Below are 15,147 nucleotides of genomic sequence, written 5' to 3'. Positions count from 1 at the left end.
GTTTTGCATGGATCAGTTCTTGGTGCCTGCCTCTTCCTACATATTGCCCTTCCACTGCAGCCTGAAAGTGTGGACACAGCTCTGTCACCTGCACTGAGAGAAGAGCACCACCCCTTCAACTCCTCCACTTGTTCATTTTGGATCATCAGTGTCACACACCCTCCCTTCAAATTTATTTTTTCAAAATAAAGTGGGCTGTTAAAGTGGGCTCAGATAATATCCACTGCCACAAACCCTGTCCCTCCCACTTGAAAACTTTTTTGTCCACCCAACTCCTATTTAGGTTTTGGTGGAGTTTCCCAGCGATTTTCTTGGTGAAAAAGCTGCAGATTTTTCATGGAGCCAGAAGATGTCAGTGTTGCTCCCACATGGCCTCAACACTTTGCATTCCCCACTCAGATCTGAAATAACTTTCTGAGTCAGCCTTAATTTCTTTTAATTTTAGCTCTGGATGACAAATCGTGCCATGTGACTGAGCGTTAATTTGTATTTTAGTAAATAACATTAACTCTGGATATCATTATTATTTTCCCTGAGCTAAAAAGCCTGGTGTCAAAACAGTAAAACAGGTGCCAGGAGCCAGAAATTCGTGACTGACGCTGCATAAAAGCTCCCCAGGCTGTTTGCTGGAGGAAAACCATCATCCAGGAAACTCAGAGCACTGGTTCCAGTAAAACTTCCTTCCACCCATCCCTAAAAAGTGGAGAAATTACAGCCAGAACTCAACATTAGGTATGTGGGCTGTTCCATCATGGGGACATGGGAGGAGACAGACAGATCCCAGCATTTTATGATGGTTGGGCAGGGAAGGCACAGAGGTGGCCATGCAGCTTAAACATCTGCTGAAGGCCAACCCAAGCCAGGCTGGAGTCCATGCTGGCTGTCAGTGTGTGCTGAAGGAGGCACTGGACAAGGGCAGGAAGCAGGAATAACATCTCTGTGCTGGGAATACCCATGGACTTCATGGAAATCAATGGCATTTGCAGCTTAATGAGCAGCTGCTGGTGGTGTAGTCAGTGGCTTTGAATGGAGCAATAATCACAGAACCACAGAATGGTTTGGGTTGGAAGGGACCTTAAAGATCATCTCATTCCAAACCCCAGCCAGATTGGATGGGGCTTGGAGCAACCTGGGATGGTGAAAGGTGTCCCTGCCCATGGCAGGGGGGTGGAACCAGGTGATCTTTAAGTCCCTTACAACCCAAACTGTCCTAGAATTCTATGATGTTTTGATTCCACCTGGGGACCAGCCTCTACCCAGAGCCCTGAGCAAGGCAATCCCTGGCTCTCAGCCCTTCAACATCGCATTGTCCCAGCTTGATCCTGCCGTAACTCCGTGTGTTGGGGAGCAAGGCAGGTGAAGGACTTCACTAAACATGTAACCCTGCTCATTGCCTTGTGATGGAGAGGTTTCATGCCTCAGTTTCCCCACTGGAGAAAGGGGCTAATTACCATGAACTCTTTCACAGTGCTGTTGTGAACCCTGTTCGCAGCACACTGGGCTCTCAGAGGAGCTGCAGCTTTATGCAGCGCATTTTTTTAGCTTCAAGAGAGAGGAAAAGAAAACAAAAAGCTATGGTAACAAAGCAAATAAAAGAAGGGTCTCTTTTGAAATTCAGCCAGTAATTACTGCTTGAGCCAGGCTACTTAAGAGATTGGTGCTTGCTTAAACAGCCTGATGGTTGTTCAAATAATAACTTACACCCAGAGTTTAGTGGTCCATTGCACAATTCAGCCTCTGTACTACCTGCTTTGTCTTTTGCATCCAGATACAAAACACAGATTGAAAGGAAAGAGAAGCCGCCAATCGTCTGAATTTCAACTTTGGCCTGGTTTTCACCCGCTAGAACCCCGTGTACATCTGAAGACAAGGGGCTCATTAGCATCCTCATTGCCATGCAAATAAGCGTGCCCCCTGCAAGGGACAGTGCCCTGAGTGCAACCAGTTTCCCCATCTCACTGCTCTGGGAGGAACAGAACCGGGCAGGGAGTCCCCAGAACAGCTCCTTGGCTGGTGAATTTGTACATGCTGGAGCATCGGGGTCTTCTGATGGGCCCTGGGAGGCTGCACCTAAGGAGGGGTTGGGAGGTCTTATTTAGGGACTGAGTAAAGAATGGAAGAAATTGGCTCTTGCTTTCATGTACGTGAATATGCAATGACACTTTGAGGGAGGGAGCGTTTTTTGGGCTGGGGTTTGTAAAAGAGTTACTGTATAGGAGTATAAGTGTTAGAATGTGTGGAAGGCAGTATTGAGTGGTGGACACTTGGAAGAGCTCAGGAAACACAGAAGGATGTGTCCAAGGCCCAGTAATAGAAAACAGGAGTAAAAGATCAGGAGCAGGAACACAGAGTGATGCACCAGCACTTTAACCCGATATCTCAGTGTAAGAGCACTTTCTGATGATCTGGCCCCGAAAACATCAAAGCCAGAATGGGGCAATATCAAAGACCAGGAAGAACAATTACTGTAGGACCTGTGGCACAGTAAAAGAGTGAAACCTGGTCTTGTTTCAAAGAGGAGCTCCTCCTACTCACTCAAAATCAGCCCTCAGGGCACCTCTCCTGGGCATCCAGCTCCACACTTCCTGGCAAAGCCTGGTGTCCTTTCCAAAGGAGGAGGCTGTCACACCCACCTTGGGGACATCCACCCTTTGAGTGGTGTTGGTTTAGTAGGCACTGACACTCCCCACAGTATTTGTGCTGGGATCCAGCAACCTCCTGCCCTGCTGGAGCACCTGGGATCCCAGAGCCCTCACAGGGAGAGGACAATGGAGACCTGGCTTGTTCCTGAACAGGACTGCTGCTTTTGGGGGTAGTGCTCCCAGCAGGGAAGTCTCCATCCAACCTAACCTAATCCAACACAGAGACAGGCTGGGGAGTAGGGACAGACCTCTGAGGTGCCCTTTCTCCACCCTGGCTGCCTGCCCAGTGATTCTCCCTCTCCTGGTGGATAGAGGATCCTGGTTGTACTTCAGTGCAGGATGCTCCCAGGTAGGGTGGGATACAGAGCCTCATCCTCTCTATTTTCCACTGTCTTATGGGGAAGGCTCCATGTTGGCTTATGGAGATCCTGCTGAGGACTTTGTCTTCTTCTAATAAATAAAACCTTCTAATAATAATGCTGAGTGTTATTAAGTCCATGTGGGGACTTTATCCCTTTCATCATTTTATAAAAGATTGTTTCACAACTTGGTAGAACCTGAATCCTAGTGATAGAGCTGGGTCTGAGCAAGGGTTGAAGATCCTGTTGTAACCCTGAATAATTATTATCAGGACCATTAAGAAATTAGGAAAGCTGCGGGTGAGCTCAGGGAAAGCCTGTTTGCACTGTGCAAAGTGACTGAAGTCACAGATTTAACATGATCTGATGATTAAACTTTATTTTTTTTGGTGGCTCAAAAGTTGAGGCAATGAAGGATGTGTTCATACGTTTTTTCCCTAGTTGTTCCTGGTCACCCTGCTCATATTTGGGAAAGAAGCAGCCAGGTATAAACGTCTGGAGCCACAGGCATGCTCCCCAATGCTGTGACATTGTGTAATGGGTCACTAGTGAATGCAATCTCTCCTCCACATATCCAAACACATATCCCACTTTTTTTTGGGTTGTTTGAGCTAGCACAATCTCATGATCTTTCCTTGCCTGCACTTCTCCACCCTGCCCTCCCCATGACTCACTCGAAGGTGATATCACTGGATTGTTTGGAGAGTTGCTGGTCCCAGTGTTCAGTGCTTAAAAAATAAAGCAAAACAAGAAAAAAAGACAAATGCATTAACGAAAATGGAGCCAGTCCAATCTAAATTCTGGCCCTGGCTCCCAGTGCACAGCCAGAATCTGTGAGCAGGCTTGCTCTCTGCTGCAGTTGGCAAGGACATCTTTGTTTTAAAAGCTCCCTGCTTTACAGCACGTCCTGAAAGGTCCATGGCACAGAAACTCTGTAGATGTGAGAGCAGGTGGGAAAAACACAGTGACAAAGTGGTGCCCCAGTGCTGTCCCACCATGAACCTGGAACTGCGAGGACCAGCAGGGATGTTCACACTGGCAAGGGTGTTGCTGTTGCTTGGTGTGGACTTTGTATCAGAGATGGGCTTGGAAAGAAATAGCTTGTGGAGAGCTGGACCTTACAGGAGATGGTCCATCTCACAGCAGGTTGCTCAGCTGCAGCAGGAGGCCGTGGATCCTAAAAGCTGGTTGGCTAAACTCATGGAAAATAAAATCTGCCAAGTTGCCAACCAATCTGTTCTTGAGTTAGGAAGCTCCAGAAAGCCATATATAGGATTAGCATTGTGGTGGGGACAGGTGTCTCTTGCTTGAGCTTCTCCTGAATGTGGCCTCAAAGACTCAGGAGGGGGTTAAGGACTCCCTTGGGACGTATCAGAGGAGCAAGTCAAGAGAATTGCAGTTGGTATAGGAAAAGCCCTGACACAGGAGGTACTGTAGCTGCTGAAGCTCACTGTGGGCTCTCCTGGACAAAGAGTCATAAAATCACAGAATCACAGATTTGTAGAATGGTTTGGGTTGGAAGGGACCTTCAGGATCATGTGGTCCAACCCATCTGCCATGGGCAGGGACACCTTCCACTTGGCCAGGATGCTCCAAGCCTCATTCAACCTGGCCTTGAACACTTCCAGGGATGGGGCATCTACCACCTTCCTGGGTAACCTGTGCCAGTGTTTTACCACCCTCATTGTAATAAACTTCTTCCTTACATCTGATCCAACCTGACCCACTGTCTCTTCCTTCTTTGTACTCTCACAAAGTAAACTAATTAAATCTATTCCAAGGTAATCATGAACTGCCCCTTTCTGCTCACTACCCAGCCTGCCTCTCTCCCTGCCAGCTCCTTCCCAGCCCTCTATGATGGATAATCCCTCTGATGCAGCTCTGAGCTATGGGGGAGCGGGCTGGATATCAGCAAGGATTTCTGCCTCTCTGTGTGTGACTGGGAGCCTCAGATTCCCATCAGTCTCTCCCAGCCTTCTCCTCCACCCTCTGCTGGCCACCTCCACTGGGTATTTGCAGGGTCCTTAGAGGGTTAACACCTCCCTGCAGCTGGTGGTGTGTCTTGGAGGGATGAGGGAGTTCACTGCCCTCCCAGGATGGATCCAAGAGCTGCTTGGCGCAGGGAGGAGGACAGCGTGTCCACAGCGGCTCCGGCGTTTTCCCTGGAGGATGACGGCGTTGGGATATCGGGTGGAATTCCTCAGCCTGTGAGCCTTCAGCCAACCCCACAAACAGTGTCACAGATAAGCAGCAGCCTTGCAGTGAAAGCCCCGATGAGCTGCCTGTGCATCTCCCTGCCTGCTCCAATCCTGCACCCTGAGCTGGCCCAGAAGAAAGGCAGGGAGAAGCCACCACTCCCCTGATCATTGCTGACACTCTAGACTGTTCCAGATTGTCCCTAATGTTGCTCCAGACCACGGTTGGAGAGCCCCTGGCCATGCCAGAGCCCACGGTGGGGTGTGATACCTGGTGTGTGGGGTCCCCAGGGGGTGGGCGATAGGCCTGTGGTGTGGTGGGGACCAGGGGAGCTTGGTTTAATCTGGGGTGGTTGCAAAGGCGGGAGAGATCAGCCTGGGCAGTGTCAAGGGCTCTGAAAAACATCATCACTCTCAAGCAGGATCTCAAAGTTAAGGTCTGAGCGTGTTTTGCCCGTCTACAAGAGAAGGATAATGCAGCAGAGCCTTGTTCTCATCATTTGCTGGTCTAATCTGTGGCCCCCAAACCTGTCCCCCAACCTCCAGGAGTGTGGTCCTAGTGATGTCTCCAAAGCTTTCCCATGAGTTGCAGCACATCAGTAGGACTCTGACTGAAATCTCCCTCCACTCCCCTCAAATCTCACACTGGAGCTCACCTCAAGGCAATCCCAGGAATCTGGACCACTGGTGGGAGCCATTGCCAGGAGGATGTTTCTGAGACATCAAATTTCCTGAAAACTGTGGGTCTCTCTTGTGAATCACCCGACTGAATTTAGGTATCTGAGCAGGTCCTTGGGCTCAGTGGTTTAGATGATGGATCTTGTGGTGAGAATGGAGTGATCCATCTCTTCCTAAGTGAAAGCCTTCCCTGGGCAGATGGATCACACCAGGCTTCAGATGATCCTGGCTCACAGGCAACCACATCCCAGCAACCCAAGGTTACACCTGAATACCTGATGGATTTCACCCTTAGGGTATCTGGTTGTCTGATCCTCTCTCAGGAGCTTCCAAAGCTTCCCATGCATTTGTTTCTCTCCTGTGCAGGACAGGACTTTCACCAGTGGGAGAATTCTCACCAGTGCAGGGTGACAGTGAAGGGCCTCACAGATACATCTACACTATTACCTGTCAGAAACCTCACAGGCAATGTCAAGTCTTGGACTGTGCACAGTGCTAATTTGTTTACCATGGTCCAGACAGACCCCTCCACATACATGTGGGCCAGGGAACACTTCACTCCAGAGACCACCCTCAAAAGAACATAAAGACTTGAATGTGCTGCCCTCCAACACTGTCCCAGCAGGCTCTGCACCCTTAACTACCTCCATATGCCCTTGTGCCACATCACAGGGCATGAAATGCAAAGCATCTGCTTCAGACTGCAGATCCACTCTGGTGGGCTCCCACACAACACCCCCTGCTCTTCCAGGGATTCACAACTCCACAAGAGAGTAATTATGTGGTAGGACCATGGGGGCACTGCATGTTGCACAGGACAGGCTTTGGGCAAGGTCCTGTAAAGTACTTAGTCTGCTCTGGCCTGCTCTACAGCCCTTGTTCTGGGGGGTTGTGACCATAAACTGTTGTTTTTTTTCCCCCCCCATTTTCTTCTTTTATTTTTAACAGCATAGCTGACATCTAAGTAGTTAGCTAGATTCCTGAGCCAAGTGTAGCTAGACTTGTCATCTGCTGGATAGCATTGGGAATGTGCTTATGTGACATGATTATGGACAGGTGAGGGGGCTCAAAGAAGGTTCAGTCACAGAATCATAGAATGGTTTGCTTTGGAAGGGAATATCACCTAAATATCATTCAGTTCCACTCCCTGACATGGGCCACTATCCCAGGCTGCCCCAAGCCCCGTCCAACCTGGCCTCACAACGAGTCACATGGAAAAGGTGAGGGGCAATGGGTATAGCTCACCCCTGGGGATATTCCTACTGCACACAACTTTTCAGCATGACAACAATCAGCCACTGGAATGATCTCCTCAGGGAAGTGGTGGATTCCCCAGTGTCTGGCACTGTTAAGATTCAGCTGGACAGGGTGCTGAAACATCTTGTCTGGACTGTGCTGTTGCCAAGAAAGGTTGGACCAGATGATCCCTGAGGTCCATTCCAACCTGGTGTTCTGTGATTCTATGAAGAGTTTTTCCTGCTTCTTGATTTTTTATCAGGAGCTCTGTGGACTTTGCCCAGGCAGGAATAGGAAGAGGAAAGGGAAAGAGATTTTGAAACCAAATCTAGGCTTGGATACTGCAAACCAAGCTCACTCTATAACAAATCTTTTAAATGGTTAAGGCAATGCTTTCAGGAGAGAATCACAGAATGGTTTGGGTTGGAAGGGACCTTGAAGACCATCTAATTCCAACTCCCTGCCATGGACAGGGACTTCTTCCACTGAACTGCACAGAGGGCCTGATGGCCCCAAGCTTGGTGTTAGACACTGCCCTCTCCATGCCCTCAAACCAAGCTGTCCTTTAACTCACCTCAGCACTCCCCTGCCCTGGAATAGCTTTTTAGCTGCTTGGTTCATCCTCCAAGAAGGGCTGGGCAGCAGATTCAGGGCATTCAGGCAGTGCTGAATAGAGCAGGGTCAGCAGGAAGATGGTCTTTGAAATTAGTCACAAAATTAAATAGAAGACAAAAGTGTAGGATTTTTACATCTGACTTTTAGTACAGACTCCCTTAGAGGTAATATTTTTTTTTTGCAGTGTTTCTTATGCTTGGGAAAGATAAATGTGTATCCAACTGCCTGCTCCTTAATGATTCACAAATAATAGCCTGACTGCAGCCCCCAAGGGGACTTGAAAACAAATCTTAGAATCGTGAGACTCAGCAAAAGGACATAAATAAAATTAGGAAAAAAGGAGGAAAAAAAAAAAAAGCAAGGATTGACCAGTCTGACAAATCCAAAGGGAGATATCAGGAAGGTCCTTATTTACCAGAAGCAAATGAAGAAAAAAAAAAAAAAATCTCCTGAGACAAGGAAAAAAGTCAGGGTAACCAATTCACATGTCAAGAGCTCTTGTGTTGCTGTCTGAGCAGAAAGGAGACTGGAATCCATGTGCTGATGTGAGAGACCACAGCGAGATTCCTGCCTGGATGGTTCAACAGAGGAAACACGCTCGGGGCAGCCTCTAAAAAGAAAATTTCCATCTGGCTCGGGATGTGAATGGACACAGTGGCCTTGTGGGGTTGCTAGGTTCCCTCCAGGGCAATGCTAAGCTTGTCATTAGAGACGCTCAGAGAGGAGCATTCCCGTGGCTCTCCGTTCCCCAAGCGGGAGCATCCCGAGCGCGACGGTCGTGCTGCGTCCGAGGCTGGGGGGGTCTCTACTCTGCACGAGGCACCTCTGGGTACCACAGCCAGGATGATCAGCCCTCAGGGAAAGGGAAGAATTCATGGGAGAGCTGACTAACGCCGCCTCTGCCAGTGTAAGACATAAGTAGAATGTCTCCTGGGCAAAAACGCAGCCATAGGCATTGATTTTACACAGGTAGATAGTGGTAGGACAAGAGGAAATGGCTTTGATCTAAAAAAGGAGAGATTTAGATCAGTTATTGGGAGGAAGCTCTTTCCTCAGAGGGTGGTGAGGCTCTGGAACCAGTCACCCAGAGGAGCTTTGGATGCCCCATTCCCTGGAAGGGTTCAAGGCCAGGTTGGATAGGGAGCAACCTGGTCTAGTGGAAAGTGTCTTTTGGACTAGATGGTTTTTAAGGTCCCTTCCAACATAAACCATTCTGTCATTCTCTGAAAAACTGTTAATCCCCTTAATTTTTTGCTGCCTGGCTCCCTTGCACTCCGGCTGTCCATGGACCATTTACCAGCCCCTCATGGACTATCAAGATCTGGCAACCACTACTGTTCTAGACTACTCCTTGCATTTGTTGACAGTGGCACTTCGTGGTGAGCCCTCCAACTGCCTTCTGCCTTTAACAGCTTCCCTAAACCTCCCTTTGCAAGGAACTGCTGTTCCTCAGTGACTGCTGCAAACAGAAGCCTGGCTTCCACTCACCTCCAAGATAACATGTCCCTTTTCTATCAAGCTGCCTCTTCCACTCTGGTCAGAAACATTGGGAATGAGCATTTTTTCCCCCCAAACGAAAGAGTAAGCTTGAGGAATCCTGTTGAAAAGGAATGGTGGGGAATGGTTCTCAAGCAATCCATCCAAGTCTTGGAAAAACCACTGTGTTTGCTGGGTCGGACCCAAGACTTCTCTTTGTTTTTCCAACTCAGAAGTTCTTTTCTCTGTACTTGGTTTTCTAAGAATGTGAACTCACCCGCCCTGTCCTGTTTACAAGCTCGTAAATATGTAGATCAGATCTGGCTGCAGGGTAGGCCTTGGAAGGGCTGAATCCTGCTGGGAACACATGGCATTCCATGCACAGCGAGGCCAGATCTGAGCCGCGCAGAGGAAAAAGGCAATTTTTCATTGGGCCCAACTCAAATCAGGAAAATATTCCTTACCCAGAACGTGATCCCAGACCTCAATTTACAGCTCAGGGTGAGCAGAACTCACCTTGGACGGGTGAGTGTTGCCGGGACCCGAACACAGGCGACACCGCTGAGCTGGAAAAAGTGCCACAGTGGAAGGTTTACTGACTGCTGGGAATTCTGGTGGCTCCCAGCCTGGAGAACCTTCCAGTGGCGGGACTGTCAGCGCTTGGAAAGCACGCTATCGAGGGGAAGTGTGGGAGCTTCCTCAGCACATTTCCACCGTGCCAGCCCCGAGGACATTCTGTTTCTCTCAGAACTGGGCAGACAGCACGTCACTGGCCACAGAGCCTGGCACTGCAGCCCGTGCCCCCCCTGCCAGCCCTGCTGGCTCTGAGGGATCCTGACCAGCACCCTCCAGAGAGCCGCACCGCCGGACACGGGAGCTGTGGCGTCACGGAGGAAAGGGTGGGGGAGAAAGTTTGGGCCAGGGGAGGTTGATATTTTCGGCTCTGATGAAAAATTGTGACCGGTTTCACAGGCTCAGGAGGGGCTGTTCGAGACCAGCCAGCCAACTTCTGGTTTCTTTTCAGGCTCGGAGGGGAAAATCCTCCTCCAACGCCTGCCCTGTTTCCGCGCTCGGCTCCAAGGCACAGCCCTTTTGGCTTCAGCTTGCATGGAAAAATCCACAGTTTCTCATCACTCGCTTTCTCTTTCTTTATGTTTTTTTTTTTTTCTGCATCAAGAAGGGAAACTTAAAAAAAAAAAAAAAAAATAAAAAAATCGCATTTCTGTCTTCTCCCCCAACCTGGAAATATTCAGGGGAGATAGCAGAGAGTTGGTCTGTGTCACCCCAGCCACTTTTCAGCTGATATGAAGCTCTAAAAACACTGCACTTCAAAAAGAGACATTTTCCCCCCTCTCAGAAAACAATGGGTCAGTGGAACAGGGCTCCAAAAATATAACAGGAATGGTGAGATAACAACATCCTCATCACTCCCAACAGTTCCTGAAGCCCTTAACTTGAAGGGATAAGGTCTCCTGTTTAATGCTGCACTGGCTGCCCGTGCAGGATCCCAATTACACAGTCCTTTCCACCATCTCCACAGGGAGAGTCATGTCATCTGTCTGATGTGAGCAGCACTGCACAGAATCACAGAATCATGGAATGGTTTGGGTTGGAAGGGGCCTTAAAGACCATCTAGTTCCAGACCCCCTGCCATGGGCAGGGATGCCACCCACTACATCAGGTTGCTCTCGATGCACTTAAGCCATGATTCTTTGGGTACAGCAAGCAGGGACAGCACAAGGGACCAACATTTCACCTGAGGGGCACCCAGGCCCTTAGCACAGACCCTGGGGTGGCTTTGGCCTGCACATGGTGCAGCGGGCAGCAGAGCTGAGGGATGTACCTGCATGCAGATCCCTCTTTGGGAGGGTCTGGCTGTGGCAATTCCAAGCACATGGCTAAAAATCTAACCCTGATCCCTTTTTGGTCAAAGCTTGGAGCTGATGGTCTTGGAGGTCTTTTCCAATCTATGAACGATGATGGGGTGACCAAAGCCTAATCACGTGCAGTGGTGTCAGGACCTGACAGTGGGAAGGGATGACAAGCCCAGAAAACCCAGATTACCAATGTTTTCTGTTACCTGAGGATGTCATGGCTGAACAGAAAGTAAAACAACACAAGAGGTAAAAGTTTGCTTGCTGGTTGTCTTCTCCAGGCCTGGGACAAGCACAAAGACAATGCTGGAAGGACCAAGAAATGTAGCAGCAGATCAACCATCATATCAGAGTGGTTTTGTTTAAGAGAGAGAATGCAAAACCCGTGCTGCACTGCCTGGTTTAGATGCCTGCACAGGGCAATGGGGTCTCTGCTGAGGAGAGATGAGTGTCTCAAAGTGCCTCATTATGGTGATGAGGCTCATTCTCCACTGACATGCTTCCTACTCCATCTCAGCCCTATCTCTAGTTCTTTTTTTAATCTCTGCTCCTGAAGGGAAAAGATGAAGATTTGCATTCAATTTTCATGGCAATTTGAGTACCTCCCAGGAGATATCTGTCTGCCTTTCGCCTTTTCCTGAGATAAACAAGTCTCTTTGACTCCTGTGCTCTTCACTCACTGCTCAGAACTAATAGACATGGGATATGGGGTGCACTCCCTGCCTAGGGAGTCATGAGGGCTTGACTCTTAATTAGCTTTTGGATATGCTAATTTTGCATATTTAGTTCTCATTGCAGGGAAGTGACCTTAGGAGGACTTTCCACCCCTCCTTGGGAAACTGCTGCTTTTGTAGACAGCCCCTATCAAGAAAGGAATCATCCCAGGAAATTATTATCTTCCTTTCTTCCATCATCACCAAGTAGTTTCTGATTTGCCACCTCCCTCTTAGGGCACTTTGATGGCTTCTCACGTCGAGGGGACAGAAACCCATGCCATATATAACCTGGTTTGCCTGTGTCCTTCCACCAGCAGTGCTGTCTAAAGGGAGGGAGTCTGGGGGTCCAACTCATCCCCAGGATGTCTTGGCCAGCAGGTCTTCAAGCAGAGTTGTTCAGTCTTAGCTTTGTGCCATGAATTTATGGCTGGGTAAGGAGGTTCCACATCTGCTGTGAGGCAGGACTGAGCTTGCCTTCAATGCAGGTCCCCTACAAATTGCCTCCAGATATTCAAAATACCAAAGGAGCAATTTCCCTGGCAACTCAAACCATCTGTCTCAGAAAACACCACTGATATGCTTCTTCAGTACCATCAACTTGCTTGTAATTAAAGACAGGTATCTTCTGCTACTGAGTGAAGCCAAGCCGTGTGATGATCCCTGACATAAAGGTCATGGCACAGATTTTAAAGGTAGTTACACACTGAACTCTCACTAAAATCATGGGCATTAAGCATGAAAATATCTCCTGAACATGAGCATTTGCCACTATCAATCCCAGTATTGCATATATTAGCAATAATGTCAATTCTGGATCGGTATTTTTGTGCTCACCCTGAACAGTAGCACGTGGGAACATTTTGGTGAATTGGTTCCTTGGAGGAATATTTTTCCTTCCAGGAACAAGTTGATGACTTGCTCTTACAGTCACCTCCCTCTCTGAGTGACTGTCAAGGCTGTTGGCAAAAAGACACGTGTAATCCACCTAGGAGCAACATGTCATGGAGAATTAACAGTAATAACTCATGATCAGTTCATTAAAAAGCCAAGAACAGGAACAGATGAACCAGACCAAGAAGACTGAAAAATGGAGGTTGCTCACACGGAAAATCACGTCCCTTTTGGGTGCCCACAGTGCAGAAAAGAAGTCAAAGAGACAGAAAGTGCTCTGAGGACAACACAAAGGTCTGGAAAACTCAGCTTAGACATGAGATTAAAGGGTCTTGATCTATTTGCATTATTCAGGAGAAACTGAAGCAACTTGCTCATGCATCGTAGTGAAATGCAGGGGAAGCTGTTTCTGACAGCAAACACATCTTTAATCTAGCCAAGAATGGGGAAAAATGTACAGACTTGAAGTTATAGCAGGATAAATTTACTCTGGAAAGAAAGATGTAATTTGTGATAGCAAGGATGTAAAACAACTGGGAAAAACATAACTAGAAGCATGGGCTCTCCGTTATTTCCAGTCCTGAGTTAATGCTGAGTGTCTCTCTAAGGAAAAAAAACCTGGTTTTGAGTAATGGAGGAGTTCAAGAAATCCTTAAGGAGGCCCTTGGGGTTGCAGGTGTCTGTAAACCACAGTGGATCCTCGGAGAAGTCCCTTCTAGCCTTGCAAACTCCTCTCCAAAATGCGGTAGGTCTTGAATATAGAAGAGTTGTAAAAATTATCCCGGGTCTTAAAGCACAATAAGGGTAAGAACTATTTAAAAATCATTTTGTCTGCTCCAGAAACTGCTTTAATTAGGAATGGCAGTGACCTTTATTCCCTGCTGTAAGTTCTTTCCCCGGGTTCAACACAAGTGCGTCTACATTTCTGTGCACTTGATCGCAATTAGGGGGGACCGACAACGATTCAAACATCTGTGTCAAGGGGTTTAATTTGGGCATAATGAAGGTTTTGCTTGTTGGGGATCATGTCAACATTTAATTAATTACAGTGAACTACGGTGTTGGTATTTGAGAGCACTCGGTCTCTCTGCACCCTCACATGCAGAGCTAATGTCTTTGGTGCGTCAGTAATTACCCAGAGCAAACAAAGCTGGGAAGAAATAAGCACCACTGAGGGTTTCCTGGGCCCTTCCTCTCAAAGCAAGCTGACACAGATGCCAAGGTCTTCAAGGACCTTGTGGATGCCACGAGCAGAGCCCGGAGCCAGCTGTGAAGAGTCATTCAGGTCCCAGCAGCATTAAAGCTGCATTTTTTTTTTGTGCTGCTGAGGAAATCAGTCTGTGACATTGAGGGTAGATTAGATAGCAGGAAGAAATTCTTCCCTGTGAGGGTGGTGAGTCACAGGCACAGGTTGCCCAGAGAAGTTGTGGCTGCCCCATCTCTGGAAGTGTCCAAGGCCAGGTTGGACGGGGCTTGGAGCAACCTGGGCTAGTGGAAGGTGTCCCTGCCCATGGCAGGGGGTGGGAACAGGATGATCTTTAAGGTCCCTTCCTACCCAAACCACCCTATGATGATTCTGTGACATGCTAAAGCTGCTTTGCAGCTCTGGGCACAGCTGGTGGGGGCAACCTGGGGTGTCCTTGTGCTGTTTGGTGTCTGACTGCTAATACTGCCTTGTATTTGTGGGGCACACACCTGGGAGTGGTTCTAAGGACCCCTGAAGGAACTGGAACAGCAGATATATTGATGCAAGACCCCATGAAAAAGAGCTTTTCTAATAACATGCCTTTTTCCTGATCTGTGAGCCTTCCCTGTCAGTCCAGCAGAATATGTATAACCAAGATCAAGAGAAGTAAAAACCCTCGAAAAACCAAAAATGGCTTATTATAAATAAGTATCTCGCTCCTCCTTCTAACACCCAATGCTTTCTCTGGGAAGACTGTCTGAAGATCCCCATCAAAAAATTCCCTGTTCCCTGCTGGGCCAAGCAAACAGCATCTGCTGCCAGTGCCTCTCTCCTGTGCCTTCATCCCTGCGGCGATGCCTCACTCTCACAGGGACAGGTGCCAAAGGACACACACTTGTCCCTGGCCATGCCCAAATGAGGAAAATCAAACCCAGGGCAGCCCTGCCTGCAAGCACTTGGCAAACTCTGCTGGTTGTTCAGTGGCACTGGAGTCCCACAAGCCACAGGTATTAACACAAGGAGCAGGGAGGTTTTTCATCCCAGTGCTCCCATCACCTGGCATTGCTGGTGGGTAGGTGACTCCCTTGTTTCTCCATTCCCTCCACAAGACTCCTCTCCATAAGGTGTTTCCACCTTTTTCCTTTTTGCTAAGCTTTCATATTTTCCCTCAAGGAGGTTATCTCAGCCCCATGAAGATAAGTCAGAGACAAAGCAAGGCAACTGTCCACAAATGTCTCTCAGGGTGAGTGCACCTAACTGACCCTTCCATTCCTAGACA

General features: G+C 48.4%; 1 protein-coding gene across 1 annotated transcript in view; it reads right to left on the bottom strand.

Moving 5' to 3' along the window:
- Positions 1-15,147, bottom strand: part of ADRA1D (adrenoceptor alpha 1D) — a 44,307-nt gene that overhangs the window by 4,919 nt on the left and 24,241 nt on the right. The window lies entirely within an intron of this gene.

Source organism: Myiozetetes cayanensis, unplaced genomic scaffold, assembly GCF_022539395.1.
Source record: "Myiozetetes cayanensis isolate MyiCay16 unplaced genomic scaffold, myiCay2020 scf26, whole genome shotgun sequence".
Lineage (NCBI taxonomy): Eukaryota > Metazoa > Chordata > Aves > Passeriformes > Tyrannidae > Myiozetetes > Myiozetetes cayanensis.
Note: the sequence above shows the minus strand (reverse complement) of the source record. Positions and strands in the feature narration are given on the sequence as shown.